We start from the raw sequence: 23,441 nt of genomic DNA, 5'->3' as shown, positions 1-23,441 counted from the left end.
TGTGTTTCAGCCAGGATATAGATGCAGCAGCCTATGGGATGATGGGAGAGATAGATAACTCTGTAACATCTGGGCAAGTGACTGTAAAGAGGGATTTAGTGTTTGCTCCCGCAAGGCAGGGAGAAGCTGTGTGTCCATTAAACGCTTTATTACAGAGCCAGCAGCCCCATGCTAACTCACTTAGCCCAGTGTGCAGGAGACACTGCTAAGTAGCCCGACTGCTTGTCAGACTGCCATGCAACACACTCCATGTTGGATGCAGCCTTTTATACAGTGGTTAGCTTGGTGTATCTAGTAGTTTGCTCACATTTCATTTAGAATACAGCAGTCTTAACTGCAACACATGGATAATTTCAACATGTTAAAGCCTAGTGACTGGAGACTACTTTTATAAACTATTAGAAACCTACAGCAGTATGCAAAAGTTTTTCTTTCTTTTCAGGAAAGAATTGTGTAAGTTTGCATAGAATGCTCCAAAAATCAAATAACATGAGGACCTTACACACAGGTCATTGATAGTAGTTTGTCTTCCTGTTGCAAACTATCATTAAAAATATCATCCCCCCCCCCCCCCCATTCAGGTTGTAGTGATATTGGCTTGAATCCTAAAAACATCTATGCACAAACAAATGGTGGTTTTAAAAAAAGGCTTTGTTTTTTTACTAGCCACATTAAATCCTCATTCACTGAATGTTTCAACTCCACTTCATTTTTAGTAAACTGCATTTTGAAAAGTGACAGATCTATGAGCCAAGGACCTGTCAAGACCCTGATTCATTTTACACCAGAAGCCGTCCAGACAAAAGACTGGTAACTGACTGTCACACCACAACAGTATGTGAAGGGCTGTCTAATTATATGCCCCCACACTCCATTTAAAACCCTATAGTTCCCCTCTGTGTGTGTGTGCGTGTGCTGTACTTATTGAGTACATATTTGCCTCTGTTAATTTTTAATTTGCACATGTGCATATGTGTACATTATGTGCTTTCATGCATCTGTACACCTCTTTGTGTGTGTGTGTAGGTGAAGAGAGTTCCTGGAGCAAGAAGAATGAGATGATGTCCTGCGTTTGGCTAATTAAGACAGCAGTCGACAGAGAGAGAAAGAGAGAGCCGAGAGATGGCAGAGAGGTGCTAATTCATAATTGACGTAATGGATGAAATCTGTCTCTGGGCATTTTAAGAAACACACACACACTTTGTGATTTCAATCTGAATGGCTGACACACCTTAGTGTGCATAATGAAAATACACACCATGTACCGTTGATGAACAGCTAATCTTGTCTTCCACATACATGCACCACAAACAGAAATGCATCATGGTGATATGTTGTATGCCTGCTATACTGTTAGATTAGAAGAATAAGGTTAGTTTAAAATAAAGAATTTATTCACTTCAGCTTTATTTACTTTACAGTTGATGTGTTGAGTGTCCATATAAAAAATAGTTTCTGATATGGGTACTTCTTACTTGTAGTTCACTTTTAGCATAGGATTTTTTGAGGAAAAGAATATTTACCTATTTGTAAGTATGTGTCATTACTGGTGTGTGTAAGCATGTTTTTACCATTGTTTGGTGAATAAAATGTCATATTTTGTCACATAGATATCCATTCATCCATCCATCGTCTGAACCTACTACACCCGTTGCAGGGCTGCTGGTGGGGCTGGAACCTAGCTCCTCTGCCACTTGGCTAGAAGCCTGTTTATATGCACACCAAAATCTGATCATTACCTGATTGCTGCGGTTATCAGATTATTGTAGTTTTCTGACTTCAATAGCCTGATGTCTTGGTGCATGTAGACCCATATATCTGGTTGATTTAATTTCTTTATATCTGTGCATGTGCAAAAGGCTGTGCTGCTTCCGTCTTTTCAATGTCTTCGATTAAAGAGACCGTAGCAACGCAATCACAAGAGTGGAACAGATGTTTTCTACGTAGCAGGCTTATTTGCACCCACATTAGCAGCTAAGATTGTGGCCCCCATCGTGTTCAACAAAGACAGGATGTTTTAAAAATAACAGGAAGTTACGTCACTACATATATATGTACTAGACTGAAAAATGTAGATGAGTTTTTCAAATATCACATTTTAAAAGTGCATGAATATGCATCAAACCTTATTATTACAATTATCTGATTATCCAGTTATAAGATTTTGATAATCATGTCAACAGATTAGTTGTCACTAACTTAGTCATTTTCTCTTTCTTCTCCTCGCTTCCTTTGATAATGTCCTTTTGCATTTCTTTGATTAATCAGCCACTGTGAGCATTCAAATGGGCAGTGTGTTGATATCTAACTGCTGGCATGTGACACGTTGCCAGAAAGCAAAACACAGCTGTGACATGATGTTCTGGGCTGGAAAAAGAGTCGTGAACTGTGGTGTTTCAGTTGGGACCCTGCAGGACAACAACAGCTCCAGGAACGCACATAAATAAATGTCAGTGTGCCAAAATGTCAGTCAGATGCACAGAAATGTACAGCTGGAAACATATTGTATGTAGTCTTTCTTTAATTCCCCTTCATTAAGACTTATACATCTGACAGGGTATTTGTAGTTTAACAGCACTTTAGTTGTCCCATATTTCTTGATAAAGCACTACTAATATGCATAATAGTATTATACAGTACATTAAAGTTAAAAATGTTTAGCTAATTTATCAGGTTCATTGTGGACATTTATGGTGTAAAGAGGAAAAAGCTGATTAATAAAACTGTGACTAGCTAAAAGCTAATTATAGTAAATGAACTCATCTATGTCCATAGAATTCTTTTCCTATTTCTTTTAAATGGTTAAAAAATGTCCCTAATGTATTTTGTTCTTTTCCATTTTTCTTTTTTTTTTTGTGCCCTGCCTCTGAGGAAACTGGCTTGTTTGATTGGCAAGAATATTTGCTGGGTTTTGTCAGTCCAGCGTGTGAGCTACAGAAATGTGTGCAGACAAGTCTCGAACAAGAGTTATGTCATCTCATCCCCTGCAGTGTCCACATAAGGTTATCAGAGCAATCAAAACTCAACCCCAACATGGAGGAGATGTAAGTGATGCTAAAGAAACTCTGTGGTTAAGTCCAGTCCTTCTTGTCCATTTTAAGGAAAAGGCAAGTGCAGAGAGGTCTTTGTGTCAGTGGGATAGCCAAACAACCTAATAAATATGACATCTTTTTCCTCCACTGCAAAAGGGACTTTTACGAGCACCCTGGCACATTGAGCAAAATGTTCCAGAAAGATGACTACACCAAGCACTGGAGCACCTGGAGGCATGTTTCTGGGACATCACTTTCTTGAAGGTGGAAATAGTTCTCCCAAACGGCTAAGGTCCACAATTCTGTACAAGAGACTAGTGAGTGTAAAGTTGTGATGTTTCAGAATGCAATCCAGTAAACACTGGAAGCAGAGTGGAAAGGAGGGATTAGTAAGTGTGGATGTGTTACTGTGCGTGTGTGCATGTGTGTGTGTGTGTGACTAATTGTACCTTTCCAATAGTGAAAAGGATAAGGATGTTGAGAGATGAAAGAAAATACTGATTTAGATAAAGTAGTGTGTGACTCTGCTGCCCAACAGATTTGATCATCACCCAGAGGATGAAAAGGATGTTTAGCAGAGGTGGCACCATTGCAAAGTTTGGGGTCCTCAACCCATCATCTCGATCTATTAGGAATTGTTTTGATGCAGCTGAAAGGGAAAGAATCCAGCAGAGTGGTCTGGATGAAATGAGGGCATCTGGACACCTTCTATAAGGAGCTGTTGAGAAAAGGTGACAGTCAGGGTGATGTTAGCCAAGGGCAGTAAGTCCTGTGAATAGATATGCATGTGCATCTTGTAGGCAGGTGTCCTGATTATTAAGACTGATTATTGAGTCACATTTGTTAAATAAAAAAGTTAATCAGCTAGTTTACACTTGCTAGCAGTTTCTACAATACCTACCTATTGCTAATAGCCATCACTTGATAAAAGTAGTTGACAGAAATTCTGAAATTTGCAGAATTTTTTAATTCCTTTCTTCTGATACAGTGTGGGTGTGTGTCTGAACACAAATTTTCTAACAGGCTTCCAATATATCATGATCATGGACATTTTATTTTTGATAAGCTATCCAGCCCAAGAGGAGGTGGATCTTAGTTAAATCAGCTTACCAAAAAAGTTTTTTTTTTTTTGTAGAAGACTATGATCATGTTATTATTATTATTATTATTATTATTATTATTATTATTATTATTATTATACCGGTGCAGCACTTTGGGTACCTCTTGGTATGTAAAAAGTGCCATATAAATAAAGACTGATTTGATTTTACGTGGGGCAATCAGAAATAAAGATTTATAATAACATTAGTTTTAATAAGGAAACTACTAATATCAATCACTATGTTATGTCTTGAGGCAGTAAAAAATTATGCTTAATAAATCCATCAACAGGAAGCACAACAGAAGATACGAGACGTCCAGCAGATGCTAAACAATGTAATTAGACAAAAAACAGAAACACAGGATAAAATGAAAAATGAAAAGTGTTACCACAACCAATGGCTATTCACCAGTCTTTATTTTTATGAGACATTCAGATAGATCCTGCCTTTTAGAGCATACTGTGCGATTGTAGGCCATCACACACTGTCAGTGTGGGCTGACGTGTTAGATACACTGAATAAGGAATCTGCTTGTCTGCAGTGTGCTGAGCCTGTCTTTGACAGTGTAGCGCTGTCTGTGTCACACACTAACAGACAGCCAAATAACCCCTTGGCAGAGTAAACAAAGAGAGATTACACCCTGGTGAGTGGAGGGAGTCTGCTTGTGTGCTCCCAGTGTTGTGGGGAGAATCTGACGATGGGTGGTTGCAGCAGAAAGTGTATGTGTGTGTGAGAGAGAGAGAGAGAGCATACGGCTGAGCGGGGTTGGAGATGGCATCCACTGACAGGCTAAAAACAGGATAATGGTTAAAACACCTATAACATACACAAATCTCAGTCTAACTCTTTTAGATAAGACAGGATTATCTTTGATAGAATACTAAGGTAGATTAAAGCTTATAATAGATTGTTTAGTGTTGAAGACAATCTGAATAATTTTGCAATTTTCCGATCTACCGGTACTACTACCTGATATTTGCAATTAAAAACAGGAGGCCGTCAATCTCAATAAATCAACACATATAGAAAATGTAGGGAGAAACTTGTTTTAGGGGTGACAGGTTGACAGGATAAGTGGCCTCTCCATTTACAGAGGCTAGAGCTTTTTTAAAGCAGCTGCCTGAAATTCGAATGCCTGTATCTGAAAACCAAAGTCAACATAACTCCATCTTTTTTTTTGTTGAAATATCTTTGTTCGGAATTTTTCAGGAAATATTATAGTGTGAAAGAGACTCAAGGCCTTTTCACATATGCCTTTTCAAGCCGGTAATGATGTGCCTCTGTTGCACATCCTGTCATCTGTGAAAGTACAAAGGCAGAATAAGGGGGGGTCGAAGTTAATCCGCCAAAACGCCTCTGAGCCAGTGAGAGAGGTAGTAAGAGAGCCAAAAAGGGCCCGCCTTGTGTGTGTTTACACACATCAAGATGGCCATCTCTGTTTCATGCGTGAATTTTCAAGGAGGAAAAGCAGCAAGTTAAAAAAAAAACTATGTGCTAAAAAATTGATGTACCACACTTGCAGAATGTTAATTAGCCGTTTTCTGTTTGTTCATAGAATATATACATAAATAAATAAATAACAGATATGACACAAACCAATCAAAATATTCAACAAAAATAGTTTTAAGAAATTAGCTTTTGTTTTTTCCATATAAATTTGGGGGAAACAAAACAGATGTCACATCAGCAAATTCTTCATCACCAGCAAAAATAACATATTTTAAGGCACTGATGTCCCTCAGCCCTCCCTCGTAGACATTTTCCACACCTACCTCAACTGTAGAGCCATTAAGATTGTTGAGGATCCCTCGCACCCCTCACTCGCCCACTTCAGCCTCCTGGTTTCAGGAAGATAGTTTCACTGCATCTCCACAAGACTGGCAAGCAGCTTTCTATGGGATGAGAACACTGCCATAATCTGAAACTGAAAGAAAATGTTTTGAAACCTTGAAAGTCAGTGCTTGAAAATTTAAAAAAAAAAAAGTTTTGCAAGTCTGAAAATAAGTTTTGAAACATTGAAAAGTATTTTGAAAGTTTTAAAAAAAAGTTTGAATCCCTTGAAGCATCATTTTGTACTTGAATTTTTATTTTTCATAAGTGCAACATGCATGTTACAGAGTTTCAGCCTCACATTTTCAGATATTCAAACCTCTTGTTGCAACCTTGCTGTTTTCAAGTGTACATTTTCAGAGTTTCTGGCATTGTTTTCCCACCACATTAGTTTGCAATAAACTTTTAAAACCTTGTAATATGAGATCCGAAAACTGCTGTGTGCATGTTCGCAAAAAAGTTTTGAAACCTGAGTTTTGAATTGTTAAAATCTTCTCCAAACATCATTTTATAAGGATTAAATTTTACTTTGAAATCTGGGCTTTTGCGCTCGTAACTTTGCAACATACGCTTTTCGGAGTTTCGTCTGCACCGTTGTGAGTTGCGATGGGGTGGTTTTTGGCAGCGTTCTCTCGCTGCTTTGATTTGAAACTCTGAAACTCACACTCTGAAAAACTGGAAAAGAAAAAAAAACTCACCAATTCTAACCAATCGTTTCCCTGGTGAAGTATTAGTCCAATCACATGTAAGGTCAGGTGGGACTAACAGCGTCATCTGCCAATGACTGACAGAATGCACAGTTCTTGTCATTGTTGCCGGGCGCCGAGACAGCAAGCTCAAATCATGGCAGTGGAAACTTCTGGTTGTGGCTGCGACTTGTCACAGACTGCCAGAGCCTGCCGAAGCTGATGCCACGACTCGCCACAGCCTACCATTTATAACCGTAAACAAATTTATTTAGGCACAGAAATGTTGCTGGATGTAGGCTGCTTCAACCGTGCTGTGGCAGCTCTTTGAAGGGGAAAGTGCCTGCAACTTGCACCAGGTATGAACCAGATGGTAAGTATAATTAGAAACTCTGAAAATGTATACTTGAAAACAGCAAGGTTGCAACAAGAGGCTGAAACTCTGTAATATGCATGTTGCACATAAAAATTCAAATACAAAATTATGCTTGCAGAGATTCAAACTTTTTTTTCAGACTTTTAAAACTTTATTTCAGGTTTTAAATTTTCAAACACTGACTTTCAAGGTTTGAAAATGTTTTCTTTCAGTTTCAGATTACAGGGTGTGCAGAATTAGTAGGCAAATGAGTATTTTGATCACATCATCCTCTTTATTATGCATGTTGTTCTACTCCAACCGGTACGGGCTTGAAAGCCTACTACCAATTAAGCATATCAAGTGATGTGCATCTCTGTAATGAGAAGGGGTGTGGTCTAATGACATCAACACCCTATATCAGGTGTGCATAATTATTAGGTAACTTCCATTCCTTTGGCAAAATGGGTCAGAAGAGAGATTTGACGGACTCTGAAAAGTCAAAAATAGTGAGATGTCTTGCAGAGGGATGCAGCACTCTTAAAATTGCCAAGCTTTTGAGGCGTGATCATCGAACAATCAAGCGTTTCACTCAAAATAGTCAACAGGGTTGCAAGAAGCGTGTTGAAAAAACAAGGCGCAAAATAACTGCCCATGAACTGAGGAAAATCAAGCGTGAAGCTGCCAAGATGCCATTGGCCACCAGTTTTGCCATATTTCAGAGCTGCAACATCACTGGAGTGCCAAGAAGCACAAGGTGTGCAATACTCAGGGACATGGCCAAGGTAAGGAAGGCTGAAAAACGACCACCACTGAACAAGACACACAAGATAAAACGTCAAGACTGGGCCAAGAAATATCATAAGACTGATTTTTCTAAGGTTTTATGGACTGATGAAATGAGAGTGAGTCTTGATGGGCCAGATGGATGGGCCCGTGGCTGGATCAGTACAGGGCAGAGAGCTCCACTCCGACTCAGACGCCAGCAAGGTGGAGGTGGGATACTGGTATGGGCTGGTATCATCAAAGATGAGCTTGTGGGACCTTTTCGGGTTGAGGATGGAGTCAAGCTCAACTCCCAGTCCTACTGCCAGTTTCTGGAAGACACCTTCTTCAAGCAGTGGTACAGGAAGAAGTCAGCATCATTCAAGAAAAACATGATTTTAATGCAGGACAATGCTCCATCTCATGCATCCAAGTACTCCACTGCGTGGCTGGCCAGAAAAGGTCTAAAAGAAGAAAAAATAATGACATGGCCTCCTTGTTCACCTGATCTTAACCCCATAGAGAACCTGTGGTCCCTCATCAAATATGAGATCTACAGGGAGGGAAAACAGTACACCTCTCTGAACAGTGTCTGGGAGGCTGTGGTTGCTGCTGCACGCAATGTTGATCGTGAACAGATCAAGACACTGACAGAATCTATGGATGGCAGTGTCCTCGCAAAGAAAGGTGGTTATATTGGTCACTGATTTGTTTTTGTTTTGTTTTTGAATGCCAGAAATGTATATTTGTAAATTTTGAGTTGTTATATTGGTTTCCCTGGTGAAAATAAATAAGTGAAATGGGTATATATTTGGTTTTTGTTAAGTTGCCTAATAATTATGCACAGTAATAGCCACCTGCACACACAGATATCCTCCTAAGATACTAAAACTAAAAAAGCCCCACTCCAACTTCCAAAAATATTCAGCTTTGATATTTATGAGTCTTTTGTGTTCATTGCGAACATAGTTGTTGTTCTATAATAAAATTAATCCTCAAAAATACAACTTGCCTAATAATTCTGCACACCCTGTATGGCAGTGTTCTCATCCCATAGATTTTCCACCAGGCTGAACTCTATTCACTACCTCCCCCCTCTGCCCCCTCTCTTTGGACTGTAAACATAGTACAAATTTATAAACCAACAATTGATGCAGTGGACCATCTAATGATGAAACTGAGACTTTTTAAAATAAGGCCCTCAGAACAGCAGTCAGCAGGACATACACCCAATGTCCTGATAGAATTCAAAGTGGAAAGTGTAGCAATCTGCATTCTAATGTTCTCTTCGCTACAAGGGGTGTGCTACTGGGCTTTGTCTTTGACCCACTTCTTCTTACTATTTATATAAATGATATAAGCCTTGATTTAACAGATGCAAATAACCCCTTGTATGTTTATAATAATGTAACCCACTTCTGGGTATGTACACGTCGCTACCTAGGTTCGTAGAAGCAAAAAGGTGAAGCACTAACGTTTTAGTTTTGACAAATTGCTCCAAACAGTGCGCAATAATTTACATATGGGCCCCTTAACTTAAAATAAATTTTAAAAAAAATTGACCTTCCAGGATGTTCAATCCAAAGAGCGTTCAATGTGGATCCAATCAAAGTTCAAGGCAATAGTCAGGGAATAGTCAAGTCAGGGAAAATATCTGATGTTGGCTCTCGGTGTCGATCAGTGGGACTGATAAAATCCTACCATGCAAGTTGGCTGGATGGTGTGATGGAACTCAAAGTTCAACTGGGAGACTCGCCATCAATTGGATTTCTGGTCAAGCTCGTTGAATGCAAAGAATGTAGCTTCACTTAACCCTGGCATGTCCAATACTGGCATGTCCATAGTGGTGTTTGAAGGACGGAGATTTAACGTTTGTGGACCCTGACCATTGCTGGTTGGGACGTTGCGGGACGACAGAATGTTGCTCCGTTCTCGTCTCTCCTGGACTGACGGGGCCCAATAAGACTTGAAGCTGCTTCCACAACGATGCGCCGTCACAGACGTGATCTGGCGTGTCTGCAGCCCGGTGAGTTTCTGTTGCCACGGTTACCAACTAGCGTTAAATCAACAATTTACAACAATAAGGCTATTTGACCGGAACTTCTTTTATAGGTGTCCATATGGACACCCTACAGCCAAATAAGAATCGAGTATTCACCCAGACCATTCATGTTTTAATCACACAAAACAACTAAATGATGTCCCAAATACAAAACGGACTTAATCTTCCAAGGTTGTGCCCTCCTCTGGCATATGAAGGTCGCAGAAAGAAGTACAATGAAGGGGCTTGATCTTCAGCCTACATGATGGTTATTGTATTGATTATTTAATATCAAAATGGAACAAATCTGGAAAGTTACTATATATCCATATATATATATATATATATATATATACACATACACATATATATGTAGTATATTTTGATGTGTAAAAAAAATAATGACACGTTTATTGTTATCAATAAGCGATATTACTAAAATGTTTCCAAACCAATGCAAAAAAAAGCTGGCCCGTTATAGCTTACATGGTGTATGTACGTCACTAGAGGTGCAGATTAATCTGTGCAAACCTACACATATTTTTCTTGTATTAGGAGTTACCACTAATGTGAAAAGTCTGCAACCAGCCCACAGTGGCAAACCGCTGAGACGGTTGAGGAAACGGTAACTACCGCTACAGAAACTGCAAGTGCCATTGCAGAAACGGTAACTGCCGTTGTAGCGAAAGTGACTGGCCTGGATCTTAGCATTTCTCCATTTCTCTCTCTCTCTCTCTCCCCGCCGCCCTCCCTCTGCTTGTAGCTGTTGAGAACAACTGCACAAAACTGATGTTACTCCATCTGCGATCGACTAGTTTTGCCTCACATCAGGTCCCGGATGTGTGGCACAAAAGTTTGAATTTCAGATCTGAATTTGAATTTCAGATCTGAATTTAAATTTCAGATCAGAATTTGAATTTCAGATCTGAATATGTATTTCAGATCTGAATTTGAATGGAGAGAACTGAAACTGAACTATGAAAATGAACAAAGATTCAATGTCAAATATGGTCATTTGGATTCAGTTTTTTAAAGCAATTATTCAAACAGGCATATTCAGATTCAAATTGAATGATTCAAATTCAAATATAAAGAATTCAGATTCTCTCCCCAGTGGCACAAAGCTTATCCCATAGAGATTACTGTTTACAAACCATATCCACATATCCACAACAGTTATTCTAGACACAAACTAGTATGAAAGGCAGATGGAGACAATGTTAGCGGACACCACTACATACGAGTTACTCAAAAAGGATCCCATAGAAGACTAGAAAAGAACACTAAAATGCCTACAAAAACCGATATCAGACGCCAACACAATAAAACAGAATGCATAAAATCACATAATTCCCACAGCAAACATCACTCTCTGAATTCATGGGACACCAAAGATACACAAGAAGGACACGCCACTCCAACCTATAGCAGACAGCATTGGATCAGTAACTTACATCCTCTCAAAGGCTCTGGTAGAAATAATAAAAGCCCTTCTTGGTACAACAGAACATCACTGCAAAAACTCAAAACAATTGGCACAAGAACTCAACATCATGAAAGGCGAAGCAGACAAAATACTCATCTCACATTATGTAGTATCTTTATTCACCAAAAAAAAAAGAAAAAAATGATTACATATTATGCAGGAACGCAGGACTCCAAACTCAATGGACAGCACCAGAAATATGAAGAAGAAATGAACAAGACAATAGCATTTCTGGATATGAAAATCAAACACAAAGATGACGGCAGCATTAAAATCACTGAATACAGGAAACCAATGCACACTCACCAGCATCTCCTTTGGACGTCAGAACACGCCACAGCACACAAACTATCAGCTGTCAGAACATTATAGGAGTGGGCTGACATCATCACAGAAGAAGAGGAGGAAAAAGGAGGACAAAAAACGCCTTTAACACTCACTCTCACTCTGTCAATATCCAAAATGGGCCATAAAAAAGGAAAACAAGTCCAAAGAAAAGAAAATAAACAAAAGGAAAGGAAAACAAAAGACATGCAAACTGAAAACAAAAACATAGACATAGTAACCATACCATTCATCAGAATAACAAGACCAATACAAAGGATCATGAAAAGACACATAATCAACACAGCAATACAGTCTCATCCAAAACAACAGCAACTTTGTGTTTATCCCAAAGACAAAATTAGCACAAGAAAAGAAATGCAATGTAATATATGAAATATCATGAGGATCTTGCAACAAAACCTGCATAGGAGAGACAGGGAGGACATTCAACATGAAAAAAAGAAACATCAAAAAGAATGTGAGAGTGAAACAACTTACTAGAACACACAAAGAAAAGGCAGAACAGGAGAATTTAAAATCAGCCATGTCGGATCAATGCAGGAGGAGCAACCACATCATTGACTGGGACAGCGCAAGGTTTGTTGGATCAGAGGGAAACAAGTTAAGTCGTTGGATTTAGAAGGCATTTGAGTCAGGAAGTGGGCTAGCAACTCCATAAACTGGAACAAGGGGACATACATGCTCTCACACACCTGGGATTTCTTACTCCAGAGAAAACCACAATGCAGGGGGTGGGGCCATCCCAGCAGATCTGACAGGTTTGCTGGGATGGCCCCACCTCCGAAAAACAGTTAATAACACTCAGCAACGCTTTCTGAGGAAGGCTGCAGGTGACAGCTGAAACATGTCAGGTATGTTACAACAACCTAACATTATTGAATGAATAGAAGAAAAAAATTATCCTCATATCATTGAGATAAGAAAACAAAATAAAAATCTTTGTGCTTTATCTATTTGTGTTGCACCTATGTGTTGCACATCTTAGAAAAGTGGTTAGGTTTCTTACACTTGTTATACTGGCATCCCTTTACTGGACAGTCCTCCATGTGGCTTTGCTTTCTTCATCATGCTGCACATTCTTTGTCAAGTAGTGCTGGTGTCACCATTGTGGCTTGTAATTTTACATCTTTGGTGAGATGAGCCTGGTTTGCATGATCTTTTGCTTATTGCGGGAGTGGATTGAGTAGACATGTTGGCGATGGAATAAGCCATTATCTTTAAATGCTGCAGTAATAGCGCGTGTGATCTCACAATGTCTATGGCTTTTTCCAGTGTCAGGTGAGGACCCTGAGACAGTAGTTTCTCACGGACCCATGGCGAGTAGGTTGCAAAGATGATTCTACCTCTGATCATCTCATTGCTGTTTAGAAAATTGCAGTCGGAGCCCTTAACTCGATAAGAACTGATCGAAACTTTTACTTTCACCGTGTACTTTTTTCTTGGAATTTATTGCATGTGAAACTTGGGTTTGCTTTGGGCGTTACATATTCCTCAAACTTGTAAAGTATGTTTTTACTACCTTTCTTTCTTTCACTGTGAGTGTCCACATGCTGAATACCTCTCTGGCTTTTCCCCCGATCCGCAGAAATAGATCATTTGCATTTTTCCTCCTGCTATGTTTTACATAGCGGACATAAGCTCTACGTGTTGGCGGAATTTTCTCCATGCGTCACGTAAGTTGGATGAGTCCCAATCCATCCGTGGTATCGGCATGCCTGTATTCTCCATCATATTATCTATCTGTAACTAACAAATGTTTCTGCTCTACTGACAGTAATGTGTCTAAGCACACAGACACCAGGAAGACAACATGCTTGGCAACCATGGTTTTTTATTACTCCTCAATTTCTGTCTCACACAACATGTCATGTGTTATCATCAGCTGGCATCTGCCACTAGATCAGAACATGCACTGGATGTTAGTGAATTGATTGTAAACCTCCTGGACAGGATATAGACCATCCTCAGTGACATCAAATTGTTCGTTTATGCCACCACATTGGCAAAAAGCTAGCTGGGACAACGCTATTGAGTGACTGTTTCTCATCAGGGATGGCGCCAGCGGACTTTAGACTTTCTGAACCAGTTCAGCACTTATGGTCAAGTCAGACAGCAATATTTTGAAAAAACGTGTGCTTGTTGGTGCTGAAAATGATTTTTCAAATTTCTGGTTAAAAAAACTCCACAGGGGCAGAATTAAAAGCACACAAGTCAGATTAGAGAATTATAAATATTTCGTGGCAGGATGGGTATTAGACCTTAAGCTGTGGAAAGCGCCCCGAACTAAGTATTTGCTCTTCTTGTCAAACCAGAGTAAGAAAACAGCAGATGCAGATAATGTTAAAGCGATGTAAAAATTAGGGATGTCTCAGTGATATATTTAGAAGTAAACATTACTAACACTGCTAGTTTAAGAAATGTCCAACTTTTCATTAACACTGAAAACTGTCATCACCGTGGTGATCTGCAGTGGAGGTTGAGTTTGTCGAATATCCAACCAGCTTCACCGTGGTCGCATTTCCACTGTGAAAAACTTGAGAATGTTTTATTCATTTGCTGCTTCACATAAAACATGACTTACGTATAAACTTATTATTTGACTGTCCTCCCGGTTGCACATGAACAATGTTTTTAAATATTTCTTGTTTAATGAACAAGAATATTTGTTCAAGAATTAAACGGATAAACAAGGCCATTTTAAAAAAAAAAGTAATGAAAATTAATGAAAAATTATTGACAATTTAGAGGAGCTGGCAATCTAGTGGACTTTATTCAAGGATTCAAGGATCCAAGGAACTTTATTGTCATACCAGCTCACATTTACATGTTTATGGTACAAAATTAGAACTGAGGTCCCGGTTTGAGCCATAAAAAGGAGGGCAATAAGTGAAATAAAATAAGACATGAAAAAAAATAGAAATGTAGGCTAAATATAAATAGAATATAAGCTAAATACAATAGAATATAAACAGCAAAATTGTCCAGGTGCCAAGTGCACATGTGAACACTCTTATGCCTGAACAAGGTGTTTGTTATGGACAATCCATGACGAGCACAGAAGTCCAGCAACAAAACACCACTCGGATTCAGATCAGGGGGGCCATTCCTCCCAATCACGCCCCTCCAAGTCTCGCTGTCCTTTCCCACATGGGCATTGAAGTCCCCCAGTAGAACGAGGGAGTCCCGGAAGGAGTGCTTTCCAACACCCCCTCCAAAAAGGGTGGGTACTCTGAACTGCTGTTTGGTGCATAAGCATAAACGACAGTCAGGACACGTCCCCCCATCTGAAGGCGGAGGGAGGCTACCGGGGTAAACCCCAACGCACAGGCACCAAGTCGGGGGGCAATGAGCATGCCCACAACTGCTCAGCGCCTCTAACCGGGAGCAACTCCAGAATGGAAGAGGGTCCTGCCCCTCTCAAGGACAGTGGTTCCAGAGCCCAAGCCGTGTTGAGCTGAGTCCAACAATATCTAGCCGGAACCGCTCAACCTCGCGCACCAGCTCAGACTCATTCCCCGCTAGAGAGGTGACATTCCACGTCCCTAGAGCTAGCTTCTGCAGACGGGGATCAGACCACCAGGGTCCCCACCTCCGTCAGCCGCCCAGCTCACACTGCACCCGACCTCTATGGCCCCTCCTGCAGATGGTGAGCCCACAGGAGGTGGGGCCCATGTCACCCTTTCGGGCTGAGCCCGACCAAGCCCCATGGGCAAAGGACCCGCCACCAAGCGCTCACCTCCATGTCACACCTCCAGGCCTGGCTCCAGAGGGTGACCACGTGACCCGGTGACCCACGTCCAGGCAGGGGAAACCTGGGTCCATGATTTGTCGTCATCATAGGGGTGTTTTTTAGCCGCGCTTCATCTGGTCCCTCCTCTAGACACCTGTTTGCCATGGATGACCCTACCAGGGCATGAAGCCCCTGACAACATAGCCACTAGGATCATCAGGACATGCAAACTCCTCCACCACGGTAAGGTGGTGGCTCAGGGAGGAGTCTTTTAGTTCATTCAAACATAAAACTGTACAGCTATTATCTCATCTTGCAACTCCATGGGCAAGTAGTCTATTTAAAGTGACACAGGGTCATCTGGGAGGGAAACATGCTTTTAGTATTTTGAGATACATTCAAGCTCTGCTGTGTTTGCCTACCCATAATCCTGTAGACAGATATGTGTTTTCACAAATCCGGCTTAACCATAAAAGTCAACAGACCACTGACAACAAACTCACAGTATTTTCTACTCTTATATGTTGCTCCTACCATCCTGTTCCCATCAGGGGCTTTCTGTATCAACAGAAACTCATCGCTTCTACATCTCCCCCTGTCAGGGGCTATCAGTGTCAACACTCCCCATCCAGTTAATAGGTCTGTCAGCTCTGTGACATTGCAGGGTTGAACCACATCATGACACTGGACGTCAGAGCCTTTGGCCATTAGCAAGCATGGGTTGCCTTCAATGTCAGTAACAGTGATATGCCTGATTTGTTCACTTATATACAGACTATGATATCATATTAGTTGAGAGGTCAAGGAGTGACCCTAATGAATAGTTACAGGGAACAGTGCATTGAATGGCACAGGGCCTTTAGTCAACAGCTTAGTTTTGAAGTTGCTGGTAAAATTTTCCTGTCATCTGCTGATACCTGAAAGTCAGTTTGGTCAAGAGCAGTTTTAATAAATGGATGAAGAGTCAGCCACAGAATGATTAATTAGTTAACTATTTATATTAATGTTCAATGAAAGACCTCCACTTAGAGTGCAGTTAATTCTAATTAAAAGAGCAGCCGTGGTTATGTTGGGAGGTGAAAAAAACCTAACAATATTATCAAGCTAATTAAATGGGGGTGGTCTGGAACACCACTGTTATGAAGAACCGATGGTGCCTGAAAATCAAGTGAGGCTGATCCACATGTTTATGTACAAATGCATAAAACATCTTGTTTAACAAACACATAGCATCATTTTCTCAATTTAATAAAAGGGCAGCAGAAAACCCAGAACATCGATGTAGATCATAAAACAAATCTCAGGGGAAGTTAAAAAAAAAAGGAGGTTTACATTAGCCGCACACTTTTTTCACACCTCTTCATTTATGTCTGCACTTTCCTGTTTTGTTAAAATGAAACTCTGTAGAACTCAGTGTGACATTGACAGCTCTCCAGAAGAGTTCAGAGTGGAGCTAGTGTAATTCATTAGATAAACCCAAAACTGTCAACACTGACAAACAGCCAGTCCTTTCAATACTGCCAGCTGACATCATGGTTTGAATTAGAGGGGAGATAAGTAGAGCTTGGCCCCTTGGAAAAGCAGATGAGCTTCCATGAAAACACTCACCTGAGACACTATGATGAAGCTCTAAATAGTAATCAGCCTTTAGGATATATTTTATTTTCCAAAAGGTTTCTGATTTTCCTTAAATTAAAAGAATATAATTAATTTGTCGGTATTTTGTGTTTTTTCATTTATTACTTTTCCCAAAAATATTTCTTTACGATTTCAGATGATTTTGCATTGATTCCTCCTGGCACCACCATGCTTGGCAGCGCTGCAATCTAATTATAGAGAATGTGCTGCTTACATCACCGGGCCTTTGTCCACTATGTTAGAGGAGTATCCCTCTTGTTCACATCTACCTCTTTAGGTTTCTCGCTAGAAGGCTTTGTTAAAGCATGTATTTAAAAAAAACCCATAAATGAATGGATTTAAGGCCCATTTCTGCTCTATGCTAAAGAAGGATATGGAGTCTTCCGTCCATCTCCTGTGCCCTTGTGTAATTTGGACCATTTTCAGAAAGCTTGTCAATGCATCCAACACATCAAATGGAGGGGTGATACTGGAAACTGTGGGGGAAATGTGCAGTATAGCTGAAGTGCGACCAGTGAAAGCAGCAACATATTTAGTGACTGCACAGACCACCACAGTCACTGTGCTCCCTCCTTTCATGTCTCGTTCTGAGGCCCTGTTTATACCATGTTTCCACGCAAAACACAAAACTTTTTCCTCTGTGTATTTGAAAGAAAAAAGGGATTCACAGTGGAATAACACCTATCTCCATGCAGGGGAAACACAAAAAGGACAATGAACGATGTAGTATGCATGCCAGGCCTCTAGTGGGCAGTGAAACTTTGCAACAAAACACCCAGGTGTGCACCACATCCTCATAAAACCGGAAAACACGACAACAGAAGCGTTGCATGCCAACTGCTAGTTATCTGGCGCATGTAACAGCTTAAATGCTCTCCCAGAAAGAGGTGTTGCTTCAACTGACCTAATAAATAAAAAAGTACAACAGCAGAAAAATGAAGGTCTGCCATTGCTGTTGTTGTGCTGTTCATGGGTTAAGCAGGGTCTGAGTGAAATACGTCATTGTTACCAAAAGATTCCATTTCCAATTTACACTGACTCGCCTTGTGCAGCGAGAAGATTTCATTCTGGAGGCTGTTGTCCAATCTTTGCAGTTTTATCCACCCAAAACTCTGCTACTGTGTAAACGAGAGGCCAGAACGCAAGCAAACTTTTGTGTTGTAGTGTAAACAGGGCCTAAAAATGTACATTATCATGATCTTCACCATCACCACGTTTGTTATTGTCTGAAACTGACCCTGAAACTTAGACAGTCAAGGACAGAATACCAGGGTGGGCAGTTGATTGCTGTGGGCAGGTCCATTTATTAAATGTAATCTGACTTTACAAAAGGCCAAATCCCAGTTTAATAATTCAATAACTGACCCATGTCAAAGCAGATTATGTATAGAATACAATTTTTATAAAAGCATTTTTTTCTACTATTAAAAAAGAAAAACTTTTGCCGACACTGAAAATCGGATCCAGCAGATATCAGATGTAACAGGACAGATTTAACAGAAAATAGAACATTTCATGTATAAATAACAAAGTCAGTCTAGTCATTTCAACCAGTTGCAGTTTCAACCTAAACAGCAATATTATATGAGAGACGTTCGGATCCATGGATCAAATTTTACACAAAAGAACATAAACATTTAGCACAACAAAGCGGTTTCATCTCTACCACTCAACAAACTTCCACATCCCAGCCAAAGAGGAACCGTGGTGGAACCCTCAGGAATGGGTATGGGTAAGTTGTAAATTTAAAACTGTGGAAAAGTGTAAAAGACAATTTTAGAGCCCAGACTGCTGTGGCTGTTACTGATTTACGATTGGCTAATAATCTGAGCTGACTTTAGTCAGACTTAACAAAGGTAAATTTGGTGATTTTGATGATGATGCAAGTGCGTTTTTCAATCAAGACCAAGCCGCCCTTTCCATTTCAGTGAGACTGACTCACCACAGAAGATATTCCAGATTTGTTTGTTGCCTGAAGGGTGACCGATAATTTTCTTTCTTTGGGGGTTGTTCTTTCCAACCTTTATTTAATTTTCAATTTCTCAATCCACACAGTGCACTAATACTGTATATGCGTGTGCATGTGATTTGAGAAGTCGTAGTCCATGCTTGAGAAGAGATCCCCTCAGAAGCCCCAACTTGGCCAACATAGAGCACGTACCATATGTGTGATGGAAAGTGATGATGCCACTTACCTCCACATGACCTAATCTCTATTTTTCCTCTATCGTATAGCACTACTTTTTGTCATTTACACTTCATTAGGTAATTTGTCCTACCTGCTCCACACTCCTGATTACAACCTGCAACACACAGACACACACAAATGCTAATGCTAAAACAGAAAAAAAGAAGAAAAAAAGCCCTCTTATATAAGACTCCCAGTGCCAATCAACCATCACTAGTTTTATTCACTGTGACAAGCCTCTGTCCGTCAAATGCCACAACTGTCGTGTTGCTGTCGCCTGACGTCTGATAGTGTTAGGTGTCACACACCAGCTTTAGCTTGTCACACTCCATCTGTATATCAGCCTGTTACTCCTCTCTGAACCTGCTTTCAATCAAGCCTGTCAGTCAGCTTGTCCTGTAGCTGTCTTTTGGTCTCCTCGTTCATCAACAGTCAGTTTAATTTGTTCATCATTCCTTTCGCCAGATCCCTCCAAATATCAGGGAACTTACTTGAAAACAACATGCTAACACTTACATAACAGGATGCTAAAACTCCAGGTAGCATTGAGCCAGGCAGCGTTGACTGATATATCGTGACTGACACCGTTCCGCAGTGACATGCCCCAATCGATTTTGATGGCAGGGACAGTTTGGGAAGTACTGGAAGTAGATGGGAAGAAAGCTCAACTTCGTTCTCTCTCTCTCGCTTCTGCACTCTCTCGGTGTCTCATTTTTAATCTAACTTTGTGTGTCAAAATGTCAATTCTGCACCGAGGGAATGTGACAAGCTTGAGGGCCTAGGGGGGACAGCTCTGAATTGAGGGCCCTGGTGCAAATTGATTTTGATTTTCCTCCAAATCAGTCAGAGTGTTTAGCTTTAATGCAAGCTGATCAGAGAGCCACTTGGAGCACGACAGGACGAGGAGAGCGGGACAGTATCTTGGGGATTAGTCCTGTCACTCTGGAGATCAGTGCCTATCACTGCTGGTCACACACTCAGAGACATATATACACATGATTATTCTGGATTCCTTACAAGTTACAGACCCTGCAGTAACACTTAGAAAATTATTATAGTGAAGCTGCCATACATCTGCATTAGGTACAAAGGTGAAACAACTGTAACACTTGTCTCAGTGTACACTTGCATAAGCAACGTCCCTTGTAATCACAGTTTGTGTCGACCATGAAGTGCACACAGACGGTGGAATGTAGTTTTCAAAATTTTCTGGTCATCTTATAAGTACTGCAAACCACAGGGCGTTCAGCAGAATCAAACATACATATGACTGTCTTGTCCAGCAGTGTTTGCAGATTATCTCAGGATGGAAGGTAAAGTCTTGGTCTGAGACTTTGATGGCATGGGATACCATCACATGTAGCCAAGGAATTATGTCATGAATTTGGTTTGTTTGAGTCCATTTGAACAATATTTACTTTATTTAATCCTATGGGAACAGAAAACTAAAATCCAAAAACTGAAAGTTCAGTTATATATGTATATATATATATATATATATATATATATATATATATATATATATATATATATATACTACCGTTCAAAAGTTTGGGGTCACTTCCCTATTGAATCCCATGGCAAAGTGACCAAACTTTTGAACGGTAGTGTATATATAGTGCAAATAAGCAAATAATAATAATTACCCATCAGTTATTATGAACACTTAATGCATATGGATATTGCTGTTCACAATGACCACCCTCACCATGCGTGAAGCCTCTGACATGCTCTGTTGTTTAATCACCATGTTGTGTAGAGGGTACTGTCCATCATCTTGTGTAGCATTCTTTTTTTGCACAGCTCTAGGGGCTCTTGAGTACAGAGTCAGTCTTCTTTATCAGTTTGCTCAGTTTCTTTGGGTGACTGACTCTTATTCTGCTATCTCAACAAATGGCTGCAAAGCTATTTACACTCACCACAACAGACTTATAGAAGATATGAAACATCTAGATAAAGAAATAGATCCTGTTCAGTCTCCTTTTGTGGTGTGACAGTAATTAGCTGTTTAAAAAGTGGTGGGATTGGAAGACAGAGCTTGCAACAACACAGACTAGGGTATGGAGGGTACATACGGTTAGTTATATTACATTACATAAGGATCGATTGTAAAGCAGATGGACAGTCCATGTTATTCCAAAAATGTAAAATAAGGGGCAGTGTGTAACCCATCTGGTTTAGATTTCATATTTCAACATATTTTTCTAGACAATGGGCTGTTGTTCCTAAAGTGAAAAACTACCAGGCTAAATGAAACCTGACCCATTTAATGATGTAAAACACACATTAGTCATGTGAAAACGCAGAAACATGAACCTTCTAAAAATTTAATGATTTTTATTAGTTTTGTTTTGTACTTTGTATCATGATATAATAAAAATCACCAGGTCTTGAACAGTTCTTAATGTGAGATAAAGCAGTAAAGCAGATTAAACATTATACTGTATCATTGTTTAGTTAAAAGGAAAAAGAAAAAAAAAAGGAAAAAAGCCAGAATCTAGAAACAGCGTGTAAATTACTGCTTTTATAGGAAAAGTAGGTAGCAGCCAGGTGCTGCCAGTCAAATGCATGCACTGTTGTATTGTGTCAACAACTCAATTCAGAATGGTCAAAGGGGGTCCATAATGTTTCTGTTCAGTCCACAGATTTCCTTCCTCTTTCCATTTGTTGAACTGTCTGCCTCTCATCCTGACACACTTGTTAAACCATGTTAACCAGCAGTATACCAGAGCCTTAGTGTCATTCTCACAATTTTACAGCCAAGCCTAACATGAGAGTAGCTAAAGAAGTAGATGGAAGATCAATTTTTAAAAAGTGCTTTGATTGTTGTTAGCAAAAATATTACATTACTGTGTATTTTATTATTTTTATTTATAATAAGAATAAAAATAAGAAATACTTTATTTCATCCAGAATTTCTAATGCTATACAAAAATCTTTGGAAACACAGTTTATAAGACTTAGTTTTAGTGCACCATCACCTTGTAGTTGAGAAAGTGTTGAGTTGGGCATGGGGACATGCAAGATGCCCCTGGCCTAACCACTCAGTTAATCTCCCCATGCCGAAGTCTGCTCATTTGAAAGTGCTTGATGGCCTTGATCTCTCTGAGTGGATGGGAAGTGACAGCATCAAAGCATGAGCAGAACCAGTCAAACATCACAGCCCCTCCTGTCAGAGAAAATCCCACTTGGAGGGTGGGAAGAAAAGAATAAAGAGGAAGGGAGAAAATTTGAGATAAAGGAAGAAGTTTTGAAGGAGAAAAATAGTGCAGCTTATCTTTATAGTGCGTCACTCAACTCTCTCCATTACCATGGACCTTGCCAGCTTAGTGATCTTTAAACAGTAAGAGGTAAAATACATTTTACGTGACGGTAATACTGCTCTTTGAATATATACATACATATCCATGCAGATGAACAGTCATATATTTCTTTCTCTTTTCTCTGATCACACTTTCATTCCAACATAAGTCCTGTTGTATTTTTATGGACTTTAAAAGGCCAGAGAGAAGATCAGAGGGCTGTTTCCCATGAGGTCAGCATTTTCCTCCAGCGCCAGAGAGGTACCTTGTAATGTGCAAGGAAACGGGACCTAATAGATTGATACACAGGTTTTGACATGCTATTTGAGCGTGCAGGCCTGCTGTAATTGGCCACGTCATCATGCATTAAATTAACAATATATAGAAGAGTGCCCTGAGACGAATGTCTTGGCCCGATCCGTCAGCCATCAGTGCAAAGTATATGTGACAGGCCTCTCTGTGAGGAGGAAGAGGACAGGGGGAGAGGTAGAGGGATATCCTTTTTTTTTCAAGTATTACTAAGATGGACATTGTTTTCACTTTCGTCATCTAGAAGCCACCGAGTCATCAGGGACTCATTTACACCATAACCCGGTTTCTGGATTGAAAAGTGGGTGCACTTCAGGACTGAACTACGGTCTAAATCTGTAAGTTTATTTTTTTTATGTATTTGGTGACATGTATAGTATAAACATTATTTAATAAATGGGGTGTACACACAAATGTACACAATACTAACAAAGTAACCACATTCATGTACTAAACAATGGTTACAAAAATATAAAACTTACATCAAGTTAAATGCATTGAAATATCAGAAATTGCACTTGTGCAAAGCTCAAAAAACTGAAAGTTGCATCAAAGCATGTTGACGTACGCATGCCATGCATTGTAGATCCAAAGTCATCAGTGTTACCCCTCCATCTTTAAAATGGCC

Source organism: Melanotaenia boesemani, chromosome 1 (assembly GCF_017639745.1).
Source record: "Melanotaenia boesemani isolate fMelBoe1 chromosome 1, fMelBoe1.pri, whole genome shotgun sequence".
In the NCBI taxonomy this organism is placed as follows: domain Eukaryota; kingdom Metazoa; phylum Chordata; class Actinopteri; order Atheriniformes; family Melanotaeniidae; genus Melanotaenia; species Melanotaenia boesemani.
The sequence above is the reverse complement of the archived record's forward strand: the minus strand, read 5'-3'. Positions refer to the sequence as shown.